General features: G+C 33.7%; 1 long non-coding RNA gene across 1 annotated transcript; it reads left to right on the forward strand.

Annotated features, from left to right (window-relative positions):
• The first annotated feature begins 537 nt into the window (after nt 1-537).
• Nucleotides 538-18,839, forward strand: LOC109276521 (uncharacterized). Its single transcript, XR_002084707.2, has 3 exons — nt 538-686; nt 14,413-14,551; nt 18,506-18,839. It is a non-coding gene; the product is annotated as an uncharacterized LOC109276521 (long non-coding RNA).
• The last annotated feature ends 1,651 nt before the right edge of the window (nt 18,840-20,490 follow it).

A 20,490-nucleotide genomic window follows, 5' to 3' on the forward strand; every position in this document is an offset into this window, starting at 1 on the left:
TTTACATCTGCCAATAGAGACCATATAAGAGGTTGTATTTTTTCTTCTTCCTCTTATGTTGTCATCTTTTATTGTAAATCCTGAAATAAGAGTATTCCTACCACAACAAACCTGAGGGTAAAGAGAACATCAAAAATAGCAGAGACAAGGAAATGAAGGAATCAGGGGATATGTAGGGCCCGGCTGGGGGCTAAATAGCCATCTTTAAAATCATCACTACTTCTAGATTTCCTAAAAATGTTTTTATTGTGTAAATAAAAGATCCCATTGGTTGTAGCCCAAAGTTTCCTAATTGAATCTATAGTTCACATGTTGGGAGCTATAATCTAGTGTTTGAAGCTAAATTGCCATTGTTAGAATTATAATCCAAAAGAGTACAGTTTCACTGGACATTATAAAATTTGGATGATTGTTCAGCAAGTCCTCTTCCTCCCTTCCCACATTAGGTGGGGCGTACTATTCTACCTCTGGCCTAGTAACTAGTTCTGGCCAGTGGCATGTGTTATCAGCTGTGATCTCAAGCAACAATATGTTTCTCTTTGCTTTCTTGAGCTTTTGCAAGCACCATGAGGACATGCCATGGTATCCTGTGATCCCAGGAAAATGAAAGTCATGTGAAGCAGATATAGACCAAGTTTACTGAAACTCGATCTAGAGCAGCCGGTCCTCAACCACAATACAGACATGTAAGTGAGAAATGCTCATTACGTTTCATGCTAGATTCTTGAGGTGTTTGTTATGAAACATTTGTCTTTAGCTGACTGAGATAACATGAACTCTGTTGGTTGTAGAATAATGCCACAAAATTAAAAGACAATGATGGAAATCACTCTGAGATCAACAGTATAATTTTGGGATTAGTGTGCAAAATGCAACTGGATGTGCTATTCTGAGGACCAAATATACCTCTATTAGTTACTGAAAAAGCCTAAAAATTCCCCTGTAATACTGAGATTTAAAACAAATTTTGACACCATCTCCACAAATTCTTCAGAAACGAGCCTTTTTGGACAACGTGGACCATGATGTTAGACAATCATTGACCTGGGGGCCTTTGGTCCAAATTCTACAGGCACTCAGCTCCTGATATGATACTGGACATGTAAAGTTTTTGGAACATGTTACCAACACAAACACACAAAAAATGGAAAATTTCAACATTTACTATTGTATAGCCTGAAGGACAGAGAAACATTTTTAGAACACATTATAGAAACAAAGGTGGATAATATACTTCAAATGCAGAGAAATGCCATCAGCTATGTAAGGTTCAGCAGGCTGTGCCATTGACATTTTTCATGGACACAAAACCACGAGAGACCCCATTGATCACTGACCTAGAAGGGACACTCAGAAGGACAAAGCATTGTTAAGATTCATATGAGGAGTAAAATGTTCAGATTCAGCAATTTGTACAAACACCCGTTCCCCTTCCGGCAGGAGGTTGTGCGTGGCTTGCAATTTTGAGCCAAGATGGAAGAGGAAGAGGAAAATTGAATAAAGTAGAATGAATTAAGTTGATCTGTGTAAAAAAGAGCTAAGCCACAAATATCTGGGGGGAGACACAAGAGAATTTCCTCAGTCTTCTCTCTACATGATTTGATGGAGATTAGAATGAAAGTGAGGGACAAGTGAAGAGGGACAAGGCATCTTTTCCCTTACGTTTTAAAAAGCTCTTCTGTGTATTACGAATTTACTCTCCCCTTGGTATTGCAGGAAAATTTACTTTATTCTCTATTATTTTTGATGCTGAGTTGCTATTTGTTTTATTTTGATGTTAGAAATACATGCATATTGGGTTTCATAGAGACTATTTTTTAATAAACTATTTCATATTTTGCATTGTAATGTATAATTTCATTTAATGAACAAGATGGGTTAAAATACCACCAGGGTGGTGAAAGCAGGATTTGCTATACATAAGTAAGGTCATCATTAATTTGCAAAGGAGAACATAGGAAATTTCCTTACCTCTATTTCCTTTCCAGTTCAATTTTCATTCTGAATCAGATGAACTTTTGAAATCCATATTTTATCCTTATTCACTCATTTCATTCTAGATTTATCTTCCACACTTTCATATTTTTTAGTTAGTATAGAAATAAATTTAGAACAAATAGTTACAACTGCAATTCGCCTAAGATGTTTGTCATAGACATATGAAGGAAGAAAGAGGCAGACCTAAAAATTATGTTGAAAATACTTCACGGAAAAAAATTAGAAGTGAAATAATGTGTTATACTTTATAAAAGCCTTTCTCATAATGATGGCCTAGAAATGCTGATCAGGACACTGGTGGTTCTTAAATGTTGAACTCAGAGGAAGTAAACACAAAATATTTTCCTTTAAGCTATTGAATTGTAATAAAAAATTCTGAGATCTAGTGCTGTATCTGTTAATATATAATATGTACATAAATCATCATGTCAGAAATTAATGTTGCAAATAATAAGATATAAGAGAAAGACACGGCCCAGATTGAGCTGAGAAGCCAAAGCGATGGGGATGGGAGGACCAGTAGAGGAATCCAGCAATGCAGACAGCAATGAAGGGCCCCCCTCAGAACTCGTAGGTCAAAGTATGGCCTACTTAGAACGTTGATAAATTTTTTTATCATTTTCTTAAAGAAAAAACATGGAAGGATAGAAATTTGAGAAACTCCAGTTATTTGTTGATGAAGCTAAAACACAGTTATGTTGTTAATTAAATAATTTGCAGAATGGAGTGAGAATCAGGTCAACAAACTGTAACACTGACTGTTACAGAGAAAGGAAGATCTTTAGTCTGAACAACAGCATGAAAATCCTTGGTTCCAGATTAAACACACACACACACACACACACACACACACACACACACACACACACACTTTTTTAAAAAGCCATATACACTTGTTTAAATTCAAAAAAAGCTTTTTGATTTAGTTTTTGCTCTGTCTTGGCATCTTCTGTCCTTGATCCTAAGAGAGTTATCTCCTGAACTCTGGTCCATCATACTTTATAACTCTGCAAGTATTTATTCCAAGGAATTGTAATTAAATTACCCAGAAATGTAGCCAAGTTTCTTGTCCTCGTTATTACCTGATTTTTCTGTCCATCTGCAGTTCTGCTGGAAGATTTCATTCAGTCACATTTTTATCCAGTCACATAAATAATTCTCTTTAGATATTAGCTTAACTAAAGTCCACTTGCAATTATCAATAATTCTTTCTCAGGAAAATAGGATTAATCTATGCATAGTATTTTCTTGGTAGAATTGGTGCTTATTATAGAAAATTTAAAAAGAGTTGTCGTGAGAAGTTATTGAAACTAGACTAGATTGACACTGAAAAAATCATACTGAAAACCAGATGATTCTAAAAGGCATTTTTATTCAGTTATATAATGCTACATCATTTCATTCTATATAAATTCAAAGAATAATTGAATACATGTTACTATTCCATTGAACGTACTAAAATTAAACTTAAGGAAATGTGAGGTGTAAAATGTTATAGATATTTTAGACATTGTTCCCCAAACTACCTGTGTATGGTATACATCTGTAACATAACTAACATACACAATGATACAAAAATCATGAAATTATTCATTTGGTTTTGCTTCAGGATGCACACCAAACAGTGCTAATTATAAAGGTGCATCGGTACAGGGGCACCTGGGTGGTTCATCCGGATAAACATCTGACTTCAGCTCAGATCATGATCTCAAGGTTCATGGGTTTGAGCCCCGTGTGGGGCACTGTGCTGAGAGCTCGGAGCCCGGGGCCTGCTTCAGATTCTGTGTCCCCCTCTCTCTCTGCCCCTCCCCGACTTGTGCTCTATCTCTCCCTCAAAAACAAATAGAACATTAAAAATAAAAAAAAAAACTGTGTTGGTACAGATATCAATCACAGAAGATATAAAACTTCTTTGGTTCAGATTTTCAAAAAATTATTGAAATTTTGGGAATGTGTGATGAATCTATACTTCTCAACTTTTAAGCATTCAGTTTGTGGAAAATACTTATTACAGATCATAGTTTCAATGATATATATGGATTAGTTTTCTATATTCTATGGCCAGACACTGAAATCTTAAGATTATTCAAAGATATTCAGAGATTACCTGGGTGGCTCAGTCACTTAAGTGTCAGACACCTTGATTTCACAGCTCAGGTCATGATCTCAGGGTTTGTGAGATCGAGCCTCACATGGGGCTCTGCACTGACAGCATGGACCATGCTTAAGATTCTCTCTCCCTCTGTCTTTCTGCCTACCTCCTGCTTGTGTGTACACTCTCTCTCTCTCTCAAAATAAATAAATAAAACATTAAAAAAGATATTCACAAATGCATAATTCATAAAGCAAAAAAAAGTAAGACTGAAAATCCTTAAAGGCAGGGACAATAATCTCATTTAGGCATTATTCTTCCATGCACAACACAACAGCCAACACAGATAAGCACTTACTTGTGATAGGTGAAAAAATAGAATGTAATAGAAATGGAATCGTGCATTCACTCAATACACACATATAAACATGACTGGAAAACAAATCAAAGCTTACTGGTTTTTACTCATGAAAGAGCATACATATCTATGCCCATACTAGTTTTGGACACCTATCTTTGGTATTTCCAATACCTGACTATAAAGACAATATTATCACTAGTGGAAAATATGGATGTTAAATGGGGGAGGGGAAGGAAAAAAAAAGTGGTTAGAGTGGGAGAGAGCCAAAGCATAAGAGACTCTTAAAAGCTGAGAACAAACAGTGGGTTGATGGGGGGTGGGAGGGAGGGGAGGGTGGGTGATGGTTATTGAGGAGGGCACCTTTTGGGATGAGCACTGGGTGTTGTATGGAAACCAATTTGACAATAAATTTCATATATTGAAAAAAAAAGATAAAGCATTAGTTAAGAATACTACTTAAACATTATATTTTTAAACAACTAATTTAAAATAAAATTTGTTTTTTAAAGCCATAAACAGTAATACACTCAGTAATTTAAATTTCAAATCTAAAATTCTATGTGTTCTACATATTTCATTGGCATACATTTAAAATGCAAAACTGCATAAAACCAGTACATTACAAGGGATATTGGAACATGAATCTAATAAATTCTTAGGCACACCACGTTTTATTGAATCTTTTCCTATATGAGATGCATTTATTTTTTTAATCCAATAACCATAGTACCTAATAATGTAATTCTAATTTTTTACTCGAGAACAGACTTTCCACAAATAATCTGAGTTTCTTACTATGACAAAAGTGTATGTCAAAGTTTTAGGATATCTTCACATATCATAATTTTGAAACAAAGTATGAGTTATATTTTGGGGATAATTTTTTTTCTGATTCCATTTAATTGCATAATTGGAATAAATCTTAAAAAATGAGTGGACATTTAAGAAAACTATATATAGCAACATTTAAATTCAGTAAAATGTGTAAAAATGTGTATTATGGCATTGATTGTTTCAGAAACAACACAGAGTTCTTTCTGATCCTGGCTTGTTTGAAACTCATTTGATCATGATTTTCCTGAGGCAGTTTATAAGAGTGGTTTCACTTGCAGGCCTGTGAACAAATTATAATTCTGACTTTGTAAATCTTTGGGATAAATTTTCTCTGCATCTATTCTGGGGTTACCTCCTCACTCAATGATAACAGGAAATAATTAGCTTCACTCCACAAGCTTACACGAAAGAATTAATATATTTTATGCTTAAGTGGAAAAAATCAAAGGGATAAGTTATGAAAAATATACTCACTTAAATTATGCATCTAGAAACTAAAGTTTAGATGTAGAAATTGGTGATGTGTCAAGGTTTTTACATATTTAATGTTTTTTTTTTCATTTTTATTTTTGAGAGAGAGTATGAGCGGGTGAGGGGCAGAAAGAGGGGGACAGAGGATCTGAAGTGGCCTCTGCACTGACAGCGGTGAGCCCGTGAGATCATGACCTAAGTCGAAGTTGGACACTCAACTGACTGAACCACCCACGCACCCCAAAGTTTTTACAGATTTAAAATCATTTATTGAAAACTTATTGCATTTATTTTATAAGACAGTTGTACAAATTAGATGCTGTTACTAGTCTGATGATCTGGGAAAATTGGTAAATCATTGCACGCTATACACTTTGCCGTTTTAAAGGGGGAAAAAATGACGGTGGCACAAGTGATGGGACCAAAATACAATGGATGTGTTTTTAAATATGGCACCAATTACTCAAAATATTTATGTTTGCTAATTCTTACTAGATAATTTGGTCTTCTTAAAGAGGTTTTTAAATGTTTGTTCACTTATTTTGAAAAGAGAGACAGAGCGTGAGTGAGGGAGGGGCAGGGAGTGAGGGAGACACAGAATCCAAAGCAGGTCACAGGCTCTGAGCTGTCCGTGCAGAGCTACGCGGGGCTCGAATTCATGAACTGTGAGATCATGACCTGAGCTGAAGTCGGATGCTTAACCAACTGAGCCACCCAGGCACCACATCAGAAAAAAGACTATCGTTTTCCATTCTGCCTTCTTCATTTCTTTTTCCCCTCACCTTGCTGGCCTGGCATTACATCTACCAAATCAACCACTGGCAGTTAACCCTTGCCTCAGACTTTGTTTTAAGGAAGTGTAGGGTAAGACCATAGATTGCATATGAAATTACTTATGCTATTTATATCGGGAAAAGTACAATTAAATTGACCATAGTAAATAATGCACTCATATGGGATTTTCTTTAGAAATATTATCCTAAATGCACAGATTTTGATTTCCAATCAGACTTACTAGTTCAATATAACAAAAATTATCCAAAGTATTATGTCAAAAACATTCAAAGAAACTGAAATCTTGTGTCTGTATGTGTAAATAATATACATTTGTATTAATAAAATGTGATCAATAAAAGAGAGTATATATTTTATAAGGAACAAAGAAAATAGTGGGAAAAACTTACCTCAGTGGTTACAAGTAGATTCAATTTTTAAAGATTTCCTATATTACACACTTCGCAGCAACCAGAATGTAGTTCCATGATATATTAGAGGTGTGCTGAAATGAGAAGTATATCTGCCAATTGTTGATATTCTCATATACTCTGACAATGAATTCCTTCAACTTTTATTAAAAAAGTTTAGCCCATGGTATCATTCACAAAGATGACATCACACCATATCATACACTCTTTTTCCAGATTTTCCAATCATTATTTTCAATTTGTTGAATTTTAGATAGAATCATTTCACAAATGAAACAATTAGATCCAGAAGAAAATTTTACTTGGGAGTACTTAGTTTGTTGGAGTTTTCTTTTTTTTCTCAGAAGCCCTCATAAGATATGACATTACATATTAGCCAACGAATTCCATTCATTTCAAATTTCAAACGGAAACTAAATGCAGCCAATAATAATCCACATTTTATAAAATTAAATTAAAATATTAACTTTATTATTTGACTAGCAAGACTGTTGATAATTTGAAGTTTCTTTAAAAAATTTTTTTTTACATTTATTTATTTTTGAGAGACAGAGAGACAGAGCACAAATGAGGAGGAGCAGAGAGAGAAGGAGACAGAATACAAAGCAGGCTCCAGGCTCTGAGCTGTCAGCACAGAGCCCGAGGCAGGGCTCAAACCCACAAACCATGAGACCATGACCTGAGCCGTAGTTGGACGCTCAACCAACTGAGCCACCCAGATGCCCCGATAATTTGAAGTTTTAATCAAGGCTATTTAAACTATTAATGTTAACTCTATCATAACATATAGTTAAGTGTAGTATCCTCTAGGTAAATGATATACCTTAATAAATTATCTTCTTATTTTGAGAAGAAATCTCTAGAGAAAGAAATTAAAATAAGTTGTTTATTGCATACCACCATCATTCATCAATGTAAAGCCCATCATATTTTATTCTGTGTGTTTTTCTTTCTTTCTAAGTACCTATGTCCCTTCTCCTTCATTACAGTTGGGAGGTATCACAGAAATCTTATCTTCCAACAACCTCATTTCAGAGAGGAGGAATCAAAAGTACAGAGACTGACATGGTCAACATCACATGCTAGTGTTGTAGATTTGGAAGTAAAACTCAAGTCACCTGAGCTGGTGTTCCTTCTATAAGTGATGTGGGAAGGTGTGGTGGCCCAGTGTTAGAGCAGGGAAATATTTTTTCACCAACATTCTTGTAACTCCTCTAGCCTCATAGTTTTCATTTGTAATATTAAGAAAGCTAAATTAGATACAATTCCCTTTCAACCTTAAAATTATATGAAACGGGAAATGACTCTGTATTACTAAGAGTTAGAGTGACGAAGGAAAAATATCAAAATTCATTTTATTTGTTTTCATTTGTTTCTTTTCTACAATGCTGATCACTTCCAATTGTCCACAAGGGTAGTCCCTTTCTAAATTGTCTAGGTAGTGACATCCAAATCAACCAACTAAATTTTTTTCCAGTAGATCATATAAGAATAGTCTTATTATTACTTTTCAGGTCATAAGCACAAAGTCAATTATCAGTGATTTAGTGAACTGCAAAACAAAAACAAAAACAAAATTTACTATGAATCTCTTTTATCTTTAGTTTATGCATATGAGAGGACATATTTGCATAAAAATCTGAAGAGTAAATCTCAATATTAACATTTAATTGGATACTCATAATTAAAATTTTAATCCTGTAGAGTAATTAAATTTTCTTCTGAAATAATTCTCAATTGATTCTTTCTGTGACCACATTGAGAAAATGCTTAGAAAGTATTAAATATTTAAAAAATTAAGTGCTAGGGGCTCCTGGGTGGTTCAGTCAGTTGAGCATCCGACTTTGGCTCAGGTCATGATCTCACAGCTAGTGAGTTCGAGCCCTGCATCAGGCTCTGTGCTGACAGCTCAGAGCCTGGAGCCTGCTTCTGCTTCTGTGTCTCCCTCTCTCTCTGCCCCTAACCCACTCGCATTCTGTCTCTGTCTCTCTCAAAAATAAATAAACATTAAAAAATTTTTTTTAAATAAATAAAAAATTAAGTGTTTCTCCAAGGTTTGTCACTTTCTTATTTATTGGCTTTGCAGAGCTTAAGAGATGCACATTGCTTTAATTATTTGTTTTGCTTTCCACATAAATGCGAAGCATTAAAAATGTCTCCCAAACAACATGAAAAAAAAAAGAGATGATGTGATGGTTAATTTTATGTGTCAACTTGATTGGGTCACAGGATGCCCAGATAACTGGTCAAACATTATTCTGGGTGTGTCTGTAAAGGTGTTTTTGGATGCGAGTAATATTTTAATCAGTAGAATGACTAAAGCAGATTGCCCTCCCAAATTGTGCTGTCATCATCCAATCAGCTGAAGGCCTAAATAGAACAAAAAAGCTAACCCTTCTGTGAGTAACATTTTCTGTCTGACTGCTTTGACCTAGGACATAGGTATTTTCCTGCCTTCAAACTTGGGATATAAACAACAGCTCTTCTTGAATCTTGAGTCTGATCACTTTCAGACTGAAACTTACACCACTGGCTCTCCTGAGCCTCCAGGTCCCACCTGCAGACCTTGGAACATCTCAGCCTCCGTAATATGTATTCAGAGATCTTGAGATGTCTCAGCCTCCATAATATGTAATATGAACATACATTCATACTCATATCAATCATATACATCTATATTCATGGTGGTTGAATATGAATTGATTCTGTATTGATTTTGTTTCTCTAAAGATCAATACAGATGGTATATCTAAGTCTTCTTGCATTTGTTAATCTTGTTATCTTTCTATATAGAGGAAAGCAAAAAAGATGGCTTAGTAAATCAAATAAAATCTTTAAGGAAGATCACTGCTCATGACTTCAGGAAGATACGAAGAGAAATGGGAAATTGAAAAGAAGAGTGTAATTTAAGAAATAAAGGACTAGGACTCAGAAAATCAGACTTGGAGTCACAGCTCTGGGGACTTGGCCAAAACTATACCCTATCAGCATCTCTTTTTATTCACTGAAGAGTATGGGATCAGTTCATCCATCTTACGCACATCATTAATTCATTTACTTATTTATTCAAGAAAGGAGATGAATGTGCATTTTAAACCCAAGTTGCCATGTAAAAGTAATGTCCGCATTGACAGAACTAAATAATGATAATGCTAATAAAAATAATTAAAAAAGTAGAAAGGAATATGAAAATCTGACTTTTCCATAAATGTGGAATGAGTACATGTATAGATCAAAGGGACAAGTGTAGGGAGAAGCCATATAAAAGTGTTAATTCTCTATACTTTTCAGAAAGAGCATTGTGAAATTGGCTTACCCTGAGATTTGAATATTGAAAGACACCTTGCAAATTCATAAATATTTAAGTTGTGACTATGAAATCAATTATGATTTTTTCAATATCTTGATATTTTAAAAAGCTTATTTAACATCTGATGATGGCTAGTTACTGGCAGTAAATGGACTCTTCACCTCAGTCTAGATCTTTCCTGTCATTAGATGTCACTGACTTCCTTATCACAATATACATCTGAAGAAACTGGTAACAAAATACCTTCCTTAATAAATTAGCCCAGTAGTGGTAAAAGTCACCAAAAAGAATAAAGAAACACAGTTTCACCCCAGCCAAATAGTAAAGCTTCCAAAAATAGAAATCATGACAGTTATTTAAGAGTGAACAAAGAAATAGCACTGCCAGTAAGAAAGTATAAAAGAACTTTTTTAAAAGAAAACATGGACCTAAAATGCTAAGTGAGACAGGACAATAGGAAGATGTGTACTATTTATTTGAATAGAAAATGATAAAAAGGGTTTGCAAATACATTTCTCATCTTGGTCTCTATTTTTAAAATGTCACGTTTATCCTGTAAGAAAGCATAAAAGAAACCAGTGTGATTAGAAGGAAATGAGAAGAGAACCAATATTTATTGAACACCTTTCCCGTAATAAATGGTGACATATTTTATTCTTTTTAATCCTCCCGACAGTCTCACAGTAGATCAATATTTTATGGACACGAAAAGTGAGTCTATATAACTTGTCTCATCGCAGTGCTCTTTGTAAAAAAAATGTAGCTGGATTAAAATCCAGATACTCTTTACTCTGAAAGTTCCACTTTGGTGTCAAGTAAGTCTATGAAAGGAAAATCAAGTATTGCTTGCAAAAATAGCTAGACTCTTAGTTCACCGGGCACAATAAGCACATTATAGCCTTGAAGTTGTCACTGTTTTTTGATTGAAAAACCACAAGATATCATTTCATCAAAATGTATAGACACAAACAAACAAAATCTTGAAAAAAAATTGATACACAAATTCTAATAAAGAAAAGCAAACCCGAAATCAGGGAGTCATTTTAAAATAGTTTAAAGATCTGTCAAAGTCAATGTGGAATTATCAGGTTTACAAAATTTATGGAGTGAGGTTAGTGATGTAGTTTAGATATATTTAGCAATAAGCAGAGTAAAGGGGTAAGGTCCACGACTTCTGGCAGTTCAGAATTTTGCTGAAGCACCTGTTTGAATTACCCATATCGATGTGTGGAATGACTCATTTAGCTTTATAAATTATTTTAGTAATGCATTTATAGAATCATTAAAAATCCAAAAGGGTCACTTATGAGCTTCATGAATTTACTTCACTTACTGAATTTTATGACAGAAATTACATTCTATAATAGTATTGGGGGTTTTAAAGATTCATAAAATTATCAGTACTGGTCCCTTGAGGAGAATGTCAGTGGTCTAGTATAAATGAAATGTCACTGTTTAGGACTGGTGGCCTGAACCCTCAGTCAATAGCAAGGAAATCAGCCAGATTGCTTTCCTAAGATAGGAGCCCGACATTATGGTGCTGCATAAGAGACCATTTAGATGATGAACAATAGCTAGAAAAACTATCAAGAAGAACCAGACCCATTCATTTAGCCTTACAGATACTTGTGAGTTTGCACTTAATATTGGGTACAATTTTTGAATATTACTTCTTTTTAGAGAACACCTAACAGAAGATCTGCTAATATGTACCAGGAATGTTATTTATATTATGTCATTTAGTTTCCATGGCAATCCTATCAGACAGGTATTAATTTTATTGTCATTGCTATTTAAAGGTAAGTAAACAGAGGTTCAGAGAGGTGAAGTACTTTACTGAAAATCACACGAGTTAAGAAATGCCGAAGCCTAGATTTGAATGCCTCTATATGTTCTTTCCTTCTGTTGTGCAGTCAGTCTCTGTCATAGCAGGCCATGTGAAGAAGAAAGAGAAGGAGGAAAGGGGAAGAAAAGAGGTGTAAAGATAAAAGTTGAAATGGCAAATATTTATTTTTATTAATCTTGAAAGCTGTGGAGAATATGAACATAAAATTACTAAAATCCATTGATTCCTGATACAGATACATTTATAAAAACATGCATTTTTGTTTTTATATTAGATAGTAAGTCAGGATGAATCCTAATTTCTGATGTGCTATGTAATGACATTACAGAAATGATTAGAAAAAAAATGGGGTAACACCTATTTACATGGCATGCCTCCTGACTTTTTGAGGGTGACATAAATAAAATATGGACATTTTCTTAGAAGAGAATCTTTATTATCATTCAGAGATACAATGTCATATATTTGTAAAGGATTATCAAACACTATCCTGGTAATCAGGAAATTTGATGACTCCAAGATTATAGTTTAAAGAGATCCACTTTGCATTTTAAATTCATGAAAATTCATTTATTTATCCAACAATAATTTATTTGGTTTTCTACTAAATGCTAGGTAATGTGCTGGCATAAGAATTTTAGAAAAGACTTTCTTAGTGTCTATTGGGTAAAAAAAAGTCATAATGCATTTTCAGTAACACAGAATACACTAAAAAAATGTAAGATGAGCACAGGATCTAATCTTGGATGGGTAGTAATAATAATGAAACTTCATGAAGAAGCTGATAACTATACCTTGATGCATTAGTTACATACTGGTTGGAAGCCTACTATGGACCAGACACTATTCTAAGAACTAGCAATAAATTAGTGAACAAGTTAACTTTTAAATCCATATCACTATCACAACATCCATATAAAGAAGATGAAAGGAATTAATGAAATAAGAATAGAAATCAACAAAATGGAAACTAAGCATTAATGAGGATAATGAACCAATACCTGGTTCTGTGAAAAGATTGATAAGTTAGAAAAGACTTGTTAAGACTGACCAAGGGTGGGGGGGGGTGAAGGTGGAAAAATGCACTATGAAAAAGGAGAGATATCTATAGATACAATATTACAAAAATAATATAATAATATTATAAAAATATATACATGCCCAAAACTGCAAAAATCTAAATAAAATGGATAAATTTCAATAAGGAATATTGTAGTGGACCTTTATTATTCATTTTGGCTGAATAGCATCTGAATTCCCTTCCCTTTGTTCAAGATAGTCTTTACCTTATTGGTAGAAAGGCAATGGAGAGATATTCAAGTAAGACGAAAACAACATGTGCAAAGGCCCAGAGAGAGGCAAGAGACAATTACTGTTCAGAGCACTGTTCAGAGAGCATAAATAGCATGTCTGGAGAACTGAAAGGAGAAACAGGTCCCAAATCATCAAGATTATTGTAAGCTATTTAAAGATTTTAGATTTTTTTCCTGGCATCAACAGAGAGTCACTCTCTGTTTGGGGAAATTGGATGATCATGGTGATACTGATGATCTTGATAACTTCTAACATTGTTTTAGTACTTTTTACATGCCAAGAATAGGGTACTTAGTGCTTTATGTGAACTATCTCAATTAAATCTCATAGGAACTCAGTAAGATCAATATTCCTATTATGTGAATTTTAAAAGTAAAGAAATAGGTTAGCAAATTTAAAAAGTTCAAGAAAAGAATATATAAGAAAAACAAAAACAAAAACAAAAACAAAAAAACCCAACCAGCTTCTTTCAAAAAACCTGAATGACATTTGGGTTCAAATACTAGATTAGATGTCTCTGGAATATATAACATACATAAAGAAGAGAGGGATTTTGGATCCAATGCTTAGTACTAGATGAAGCTTCAGCATCTCAAGTCTGCTTATTCTCAGTTGTGGCAGGTGACCAACAGACAGTGAGAGTGCACAAGTTTGGATTTATTACTGGAAATATATAAGACAGTCAGGGGGATCCATGAGATACGTGGGGGAGGAATTGCACAGGAAGTATTAGAAAGTATGGATTTTCAATAAAACACCAGACACCATGGAAGAATTACTTGAGACTGTGGCCCCTGCATTTTTAGTGACACTGGTCTGCACTGTTTCTGTTTGATTCTCTCTAGCAGTGCAAAGCAACCTGAGTTTAAGAGCAAAGAAGGCAACACACATAGGTTGATTCAGCTGTACGTTTTGTGTTTGGTTAAGTGTTCAAGAAAATGAAATAGCTTTGTGAATCAATTAACTTTCTTTCTTCTACAGATTCTACTGAAGACCAAATTATAAATGGTTAGAAGGCGCCAGGAGGAGACTTGACCTTTCATCCCTAACATAAAAAAGTAAAATAAGGTACCAATTCTACAGATGGTAGATCAGCATCATCCTGGTAAAAAAAGTAGAGGTAATTAGACTTACACATGGACATTCATCATTTGCACTTAGCATGTCTTAACATTCTTTCACATTTTTTTTGATTTAGAATTTTTTTTTGGTAAAAGAAAAAGTATTCTAAAGTCTGAAAAATTCTTCTATAATCCCTTAATACCTACATACCTACCATCTTAGCTAATGCATGATTTAAATGGAATTAAAATATTCTAAAAAAAAAACTTACGAATTTGGACTGAAGATCACGTATTTATGGATAACACAGTCTGTTTATTAGGCAACATAATTATGTTTAGGACGTTAGTGAATCTCTTAACTCTAGGACTTTAGGTAGACAAAAAAAAACCAAACAAACTGTGATTCACAAAATTCTAGCTAGCATGCTAAATTAATCAATCTATGACAGCATTGCCCATTGTTAATAAATATAACAAACACATTGTGATAGTCTATATGTGAAACTCTATTTTATAAACTAACATTTCTTCTGAGCATTCAACATTCAAATGCACCCTTAAAATAAAAAATCTCTTGTATCTAACTCAAACTTGGTAGTCACCACTTGTGAAACTGAAAAGAAATCTTATTTTTCAAAAAACATTCCAACCATTATTAAATGCAAAAAAAATGTTCACATGTAAACAGCATTTAAATGAATAAAATGGTCAATATTTGTTTTATGTCAAATAAAAATAATAGCTATTATTTTGCCAGTTTCTATATTTGGTTTGCTCCATTACCCAAGAAGAAGTTATTGAATGTTTATTCGACTAGGAACTAAAAGTAGAAGATCATAATCATCAGACTAAACTATCAAACTCAGCATTGAAAAATGAGTGCAGTCATATAAAACTGCTTTTATCTGTCTTCTTTTCTGTAAAAGTACAGAGGAATCATTTAGCGAAACAATGCTAAATTATATAAGCATTCAAATCATTTTAAAAATAGCTATTAAAGTTGTTAAAACTGCAGAGAAGCAGTTATCTGTTGATCCAAGTTATATGGTTTAGTACTTCTTACCAACCTAAGTGAATATGGAAACAAGATGCTGTATACATGACAATTATTAAAAGGAGAATTAATGAAATCACCTTCCCTCACTCTTTATCTACATACCACTCTTTACAAAGCAAGTATACATCATTTTTCTCCCATATGTTAATTTTTTAATATAGTCAGACCTTAAAGTAGTTCATTACTTTGAAAATTTAAAAATATATGTCTATTTCCCTATTGCCTTTCAGAAACAGGGACTTTTTTGTCTGTCTCCCTCTGTATAATGACAAATATTCACAGGCTTAGTATTATATTTGTATTCATATCCCAACGCTCCTATGTAAACAAATCCATAACATGACACAGATAGAGTGGCCAGGACAATCAGGGTCCACCCATTCTACTGATGAGTTAAACCTGAGCTGTTTTTGGTGTATGTTACTTTTTTTAGCTGGGGGCAGTGACCCTATAAATTGCTAACTCTCCTTGGAGTTTCCTTTAGTGTTTGCCTCCTCTAGTACTTACTCAAAACTGAAGTCAGTTACTGAATCATAGAGCAATAGAATCTGAGATGTAGAACTGTTGAGGCCTCCTCTAATGTTCTAAAGGGCGGCTCCCAAAACTATATGTGCATGTCCTAAATTTGTACCTGTGGATATTACCTTATGTGGCAAAAGAGAGGTTTATGATAAGGCTCTGGAGGGGAGGATCTTATCGGGGATCATCTAGAGGGGCCATAAATCATAAGTGTCCTTATAAGAGAGAGGCAGAAGTTCTGAGACAGACTACAGAGGACAAGGCCATGTGAAGTGGAGGCTGAGGGTGGAGTGATAGGACTGCCGATCGCTGAATGTTGAGGACTACCAACAGCCACCAGCAGCTGAGAGAGAGGCATAGGGTGTCTCTTCCCCAAGAAACTCTAGAGAAAATGAAGCAGCTGACACCTTGATTTCAGACTTCTGTCCTCTAGAACTGGAAGAAATCAGTTTCTTCTTTTAAGCTACCAATTTTGTGGTAATTTATTACAGCAACTACATGAAACTAATACACCATCTATTGCAGTCTTGTGTATCTTCAAGGGAGGGATTTTTTTTGACAAATGGATGTCCAGTTTCCCCTTGCTGGTTCAAGTATAAGCTGACCTCTAGGTAACGAAAGAGGATTTTCTAGTACTGCCTGGCTTAATCATCAGCATAGTCTTTTCACCAAGCTGAAATCTGCTTCCTGACTGTCCCTCTACAGACCCACTACAATTTACAGGTGACATATTAGTTCTCTGTTATAACATAGATCAACTCTCTTCTTATAAAAAATCCCTTTGCAGATCTGAAGACAGTATTAATCCCCTTTTGATCTTCCTTGCATAACCTGCAATGCTACCTATTTCCCATAATCTAGCTAAAAGCTGTCCTGTGAACCTCTCTCAATGGTCTTCTCTGGACTTCTTTCCCTGAGAGTGAAGGATACTTAATTGTGAACCTGTAAGCCCCATGATACTTGACACATCAAGACACATGCAAACATGAGAATACAATATCTTGAAGTATCTGGAGGTTGCAGTGTGTGAAAATGGAGGCAAAGCAATGTTTCTAAGAATAAGAAGGAGCAGAAAGAGAGATACAAATAGAAATATATAGGTAGGGAGACCATGATAGAAATAAAAAGAGTGAGAAAGACATAACACAGCCAGTAGACCCATCAGTCTCTCATTTGTGCAGAATCACTGGATCATAATGAATAGGAATAGGGAAAACTAGAAGTGGGAAAAGATTTCCTAAGGAAAGATTGTTAGGGAGCTTTGGATAATACTAATAAATAATCATTAAAAGTTTACCAAGTACAAATCAAGCATTGTGCAAAAAACTGTAAATATAATATCTCCGTTATCATTATAGTAACTTGAAGTGAAATTTGATTTTATTATATCAAATTAAGGATTAAGAAACTATTTGAAATTATTATTACAAATTAAAAATGAAGAAAGAGATTTAAATTATTCACTGAAATCATGCTCCCTATAAATTGTGAAGCTGGCATCTGAACCCAACATTCTCTGGTTGCTAAGATGACTTCTTAAGCATTCCAGTAATGCTGCCTCCCAATCCAAATAACCATGAATCATACTATTATTACTACTGAACTGTCTTTATTACTATTTCTTCCTCCTTAAACTCTCTTTCTATCCCCATGCCTTCTCTTCTTTGAACACCAGACTAAGGTCTGCAAACTTAACTCGAAAGCTAGAAAAGAGTCCTTGAAATGTGAAATCAGAGGACTGGAACCATCAGACCAAAACTAACATTGAGCGCAATATATGAAACAAGATATGTAACCTATTTATGTGTATCTGTAGCATATCTGAAAAATATTTCTAGAAAACACCACAGCACAATCTTGCCACACATAATTGTGTGACGTATATCTGGAAATAGATGTTTTATTAATACTGTGGTTTTCCTTACCTTAAAGCCACATTCACGGCTATTTTCTTTGTAACCTCTTTCATTTAAATAAGATACAGGGTCTATTTTCTATATCTTTGTTTAGAGGCTACAGATATTATTACCCTTAATTACTTCCCTATGTGGCTTTAAATTGAAATTACCTCTATATTTACTTTCCCCTGAAATTTCTATGGTGAAATTCTGCAGGTAAATGTTGATGGCTTCTAAATGAAGACATTTGGTCTGTGCTGTAATCATCAAGCAGGTAAAAGATTTTATTTAGTTTTGGAAAGTTTAAACATTTCGAGTAGTCCTGTCATCTCTTTTTACTCATTTATTTATGATTCAAGAAATTAATCCTAACAAAGTCTTTGATTCTGTGTAGTATGATGCTATCACAGCAACTCTGTTGGTTTTTAATAATTGATATAAAGTTTTAAATGAAGTGTTTAATTGTGTTTGCAGATAGTTTCCTGAGCCATAAATAGCCAACTGGCGAAATCTTTTTTTATTATCATTGACATTAGGTAATCAACTTGTGCATTTTCATTGAAATGAGATCCAAGGAGCTTGGTGCCAGCAAGGTCATCACAACTCAAAAAGAACAGGAGAACATTTCAGGTCACCATGAGTCACAGAGGGCAAATAGAACTTTGCATATATCCTTACCATAGCAATGTATCCAATAATTATTTTCCCTAGAATCAGTTTCAATTCAAAACACTGCACTGATCTCTGCATGGAAATCTAATAATTCTTCCCACTCATAAAAATAGGCTACTCTTGCTATTTCTCTTGTCGCTTTCAGTTCATGCACATGAAAATAGAATTTAAATAACTGCAATGCCATTTGTTAAATGATGTCCTAGAAGAATTAGTTTTTCTTTAAAAAGTGAATACTACAAAGTTCTCTGTACCCATTTTACTACCTAAGGAAGTTATTTGCCATTTGCTGAATCAGAGATGAGCTTTATAAAATACATAATATTTTTATTTTAATTATTACTGCATGAGTCACAGTTTTCATAAAAATCTGCCTTTAGTTTTAGCAGAATTGGCAAAGCTATATATTTTTAAATGACTGAATTTTCATTTAGAATCCTATTATTTTTACTAAAAGATGAGTGTATTATTCATCAAATAGAAAACAGAAATTTTCATATGAAGATATGTGGATTATTTTAAAAACACTGTCTCATTATTTAACATTATTTGAGATAAAGAATTAAAAGAATATATTTCAGTAGGAAGAATTAGATGATAAAATGGAGGCAGTGGTGAAGTTATGGTGCTTTGCTCTTGAATTGTCAAGACAAAAAAATTGCAAAACTTAAAGACTTTATGGGCTTATACAGAAAGCTAAAGCCTGTGCTTCTAAAATACAACAAATGTGAAACTATTTACAGAACATGATTATCTCTAATTTTATGAAAACTTCACCCTGGAAAATGGGCCCAACTTATATTTTACTTTCCAAGCACAAACTCTGGACCATGAATATTTCATAATGTTTGACTCTGGGACCATCGAAGCTATGGATTCTCATTTGTTCTGAATGTATTCAGAGTACTCACCTAGTACTAGAAGTATTGATGCTCTAAAGTGTTAAATATTATAAAGCAATGTGATTCCATATAAATATACCGGGATGATTTTCCTAGTGCTACTAGATATAGAGATCCTTTACTCATGCTTTACAAATAATAATAATAAGTGCTTATGTGACAAATTTTTACAAAACAATGGTGAAATTTTATGTTACACAGCATCAGGTCTTTCAATAGACACAGAGTTAATATGGTGATCATAGTATGTGGACTCTTCAGCATGTAATGATAAAAGAGTACTCAAGTCCTAGACTGGGCCTTGTCTGATCTATCCCAATCTACTGTCTTCTCTAGACTGAAATGGTTTACATGGAGACTGACATGTATTCCAACATAATGAAACAAATTTTAGTAAGCAGAATGGGAAGAATAATGAACTAATTTTATATTTATTAAAATATGCTTTGAACTTTATGAAATACTATTATAAATAAAAGTAAACTATGAACATATCAGGAGATCAGGTGATTTATCAATTGAGGAAATGATCTTAGTCTCAATGTTTAATTTTAAAAGATAAAATTATACAAATTTACACAATTTACTTAGAAGGCTTAGACACATTGAACATGCATGACTACATTACTAAATTAAGATAAATAATAGACATTACTTTGAAAAAAATAGTTTTTATATAGATAAACATCTCTATGCAGTCTGTAAGTAGTCTGCAACCGGGAATCACAATGAAACACAACTAGTTAAAACTCCTTAATGAATTCTAATTATAAATAACTATACTCCACAAATGGAAATGCATAGAAAGAATATGTTTTTGTCATGGACTATGGATAAGATCATAACTTTCTATTCTAATCTACTTGTAATATAAATTATTGCTAAATTGATGAAAGTGTCATATTAGCCTTCTATATATTTGGTGATATTTTTAAAAAATGTTGACT

This window comes from Panthera pardus, unplaced genomic scaffold (genome assembly GCF_024362965.1).
Source record: "Panthera pardus isolate Hobbes unplaced genomic scaffold, ASM2436296v1 HiC_scaffold_15, whole genome shotgun sequence".
In the NCBI taxonomy this organism is placed as follows: Eukaryota; Metazoa; Chordata; class Mammalia; order Carnivora; family Felidae; genus Panthera; species Panthera pardus.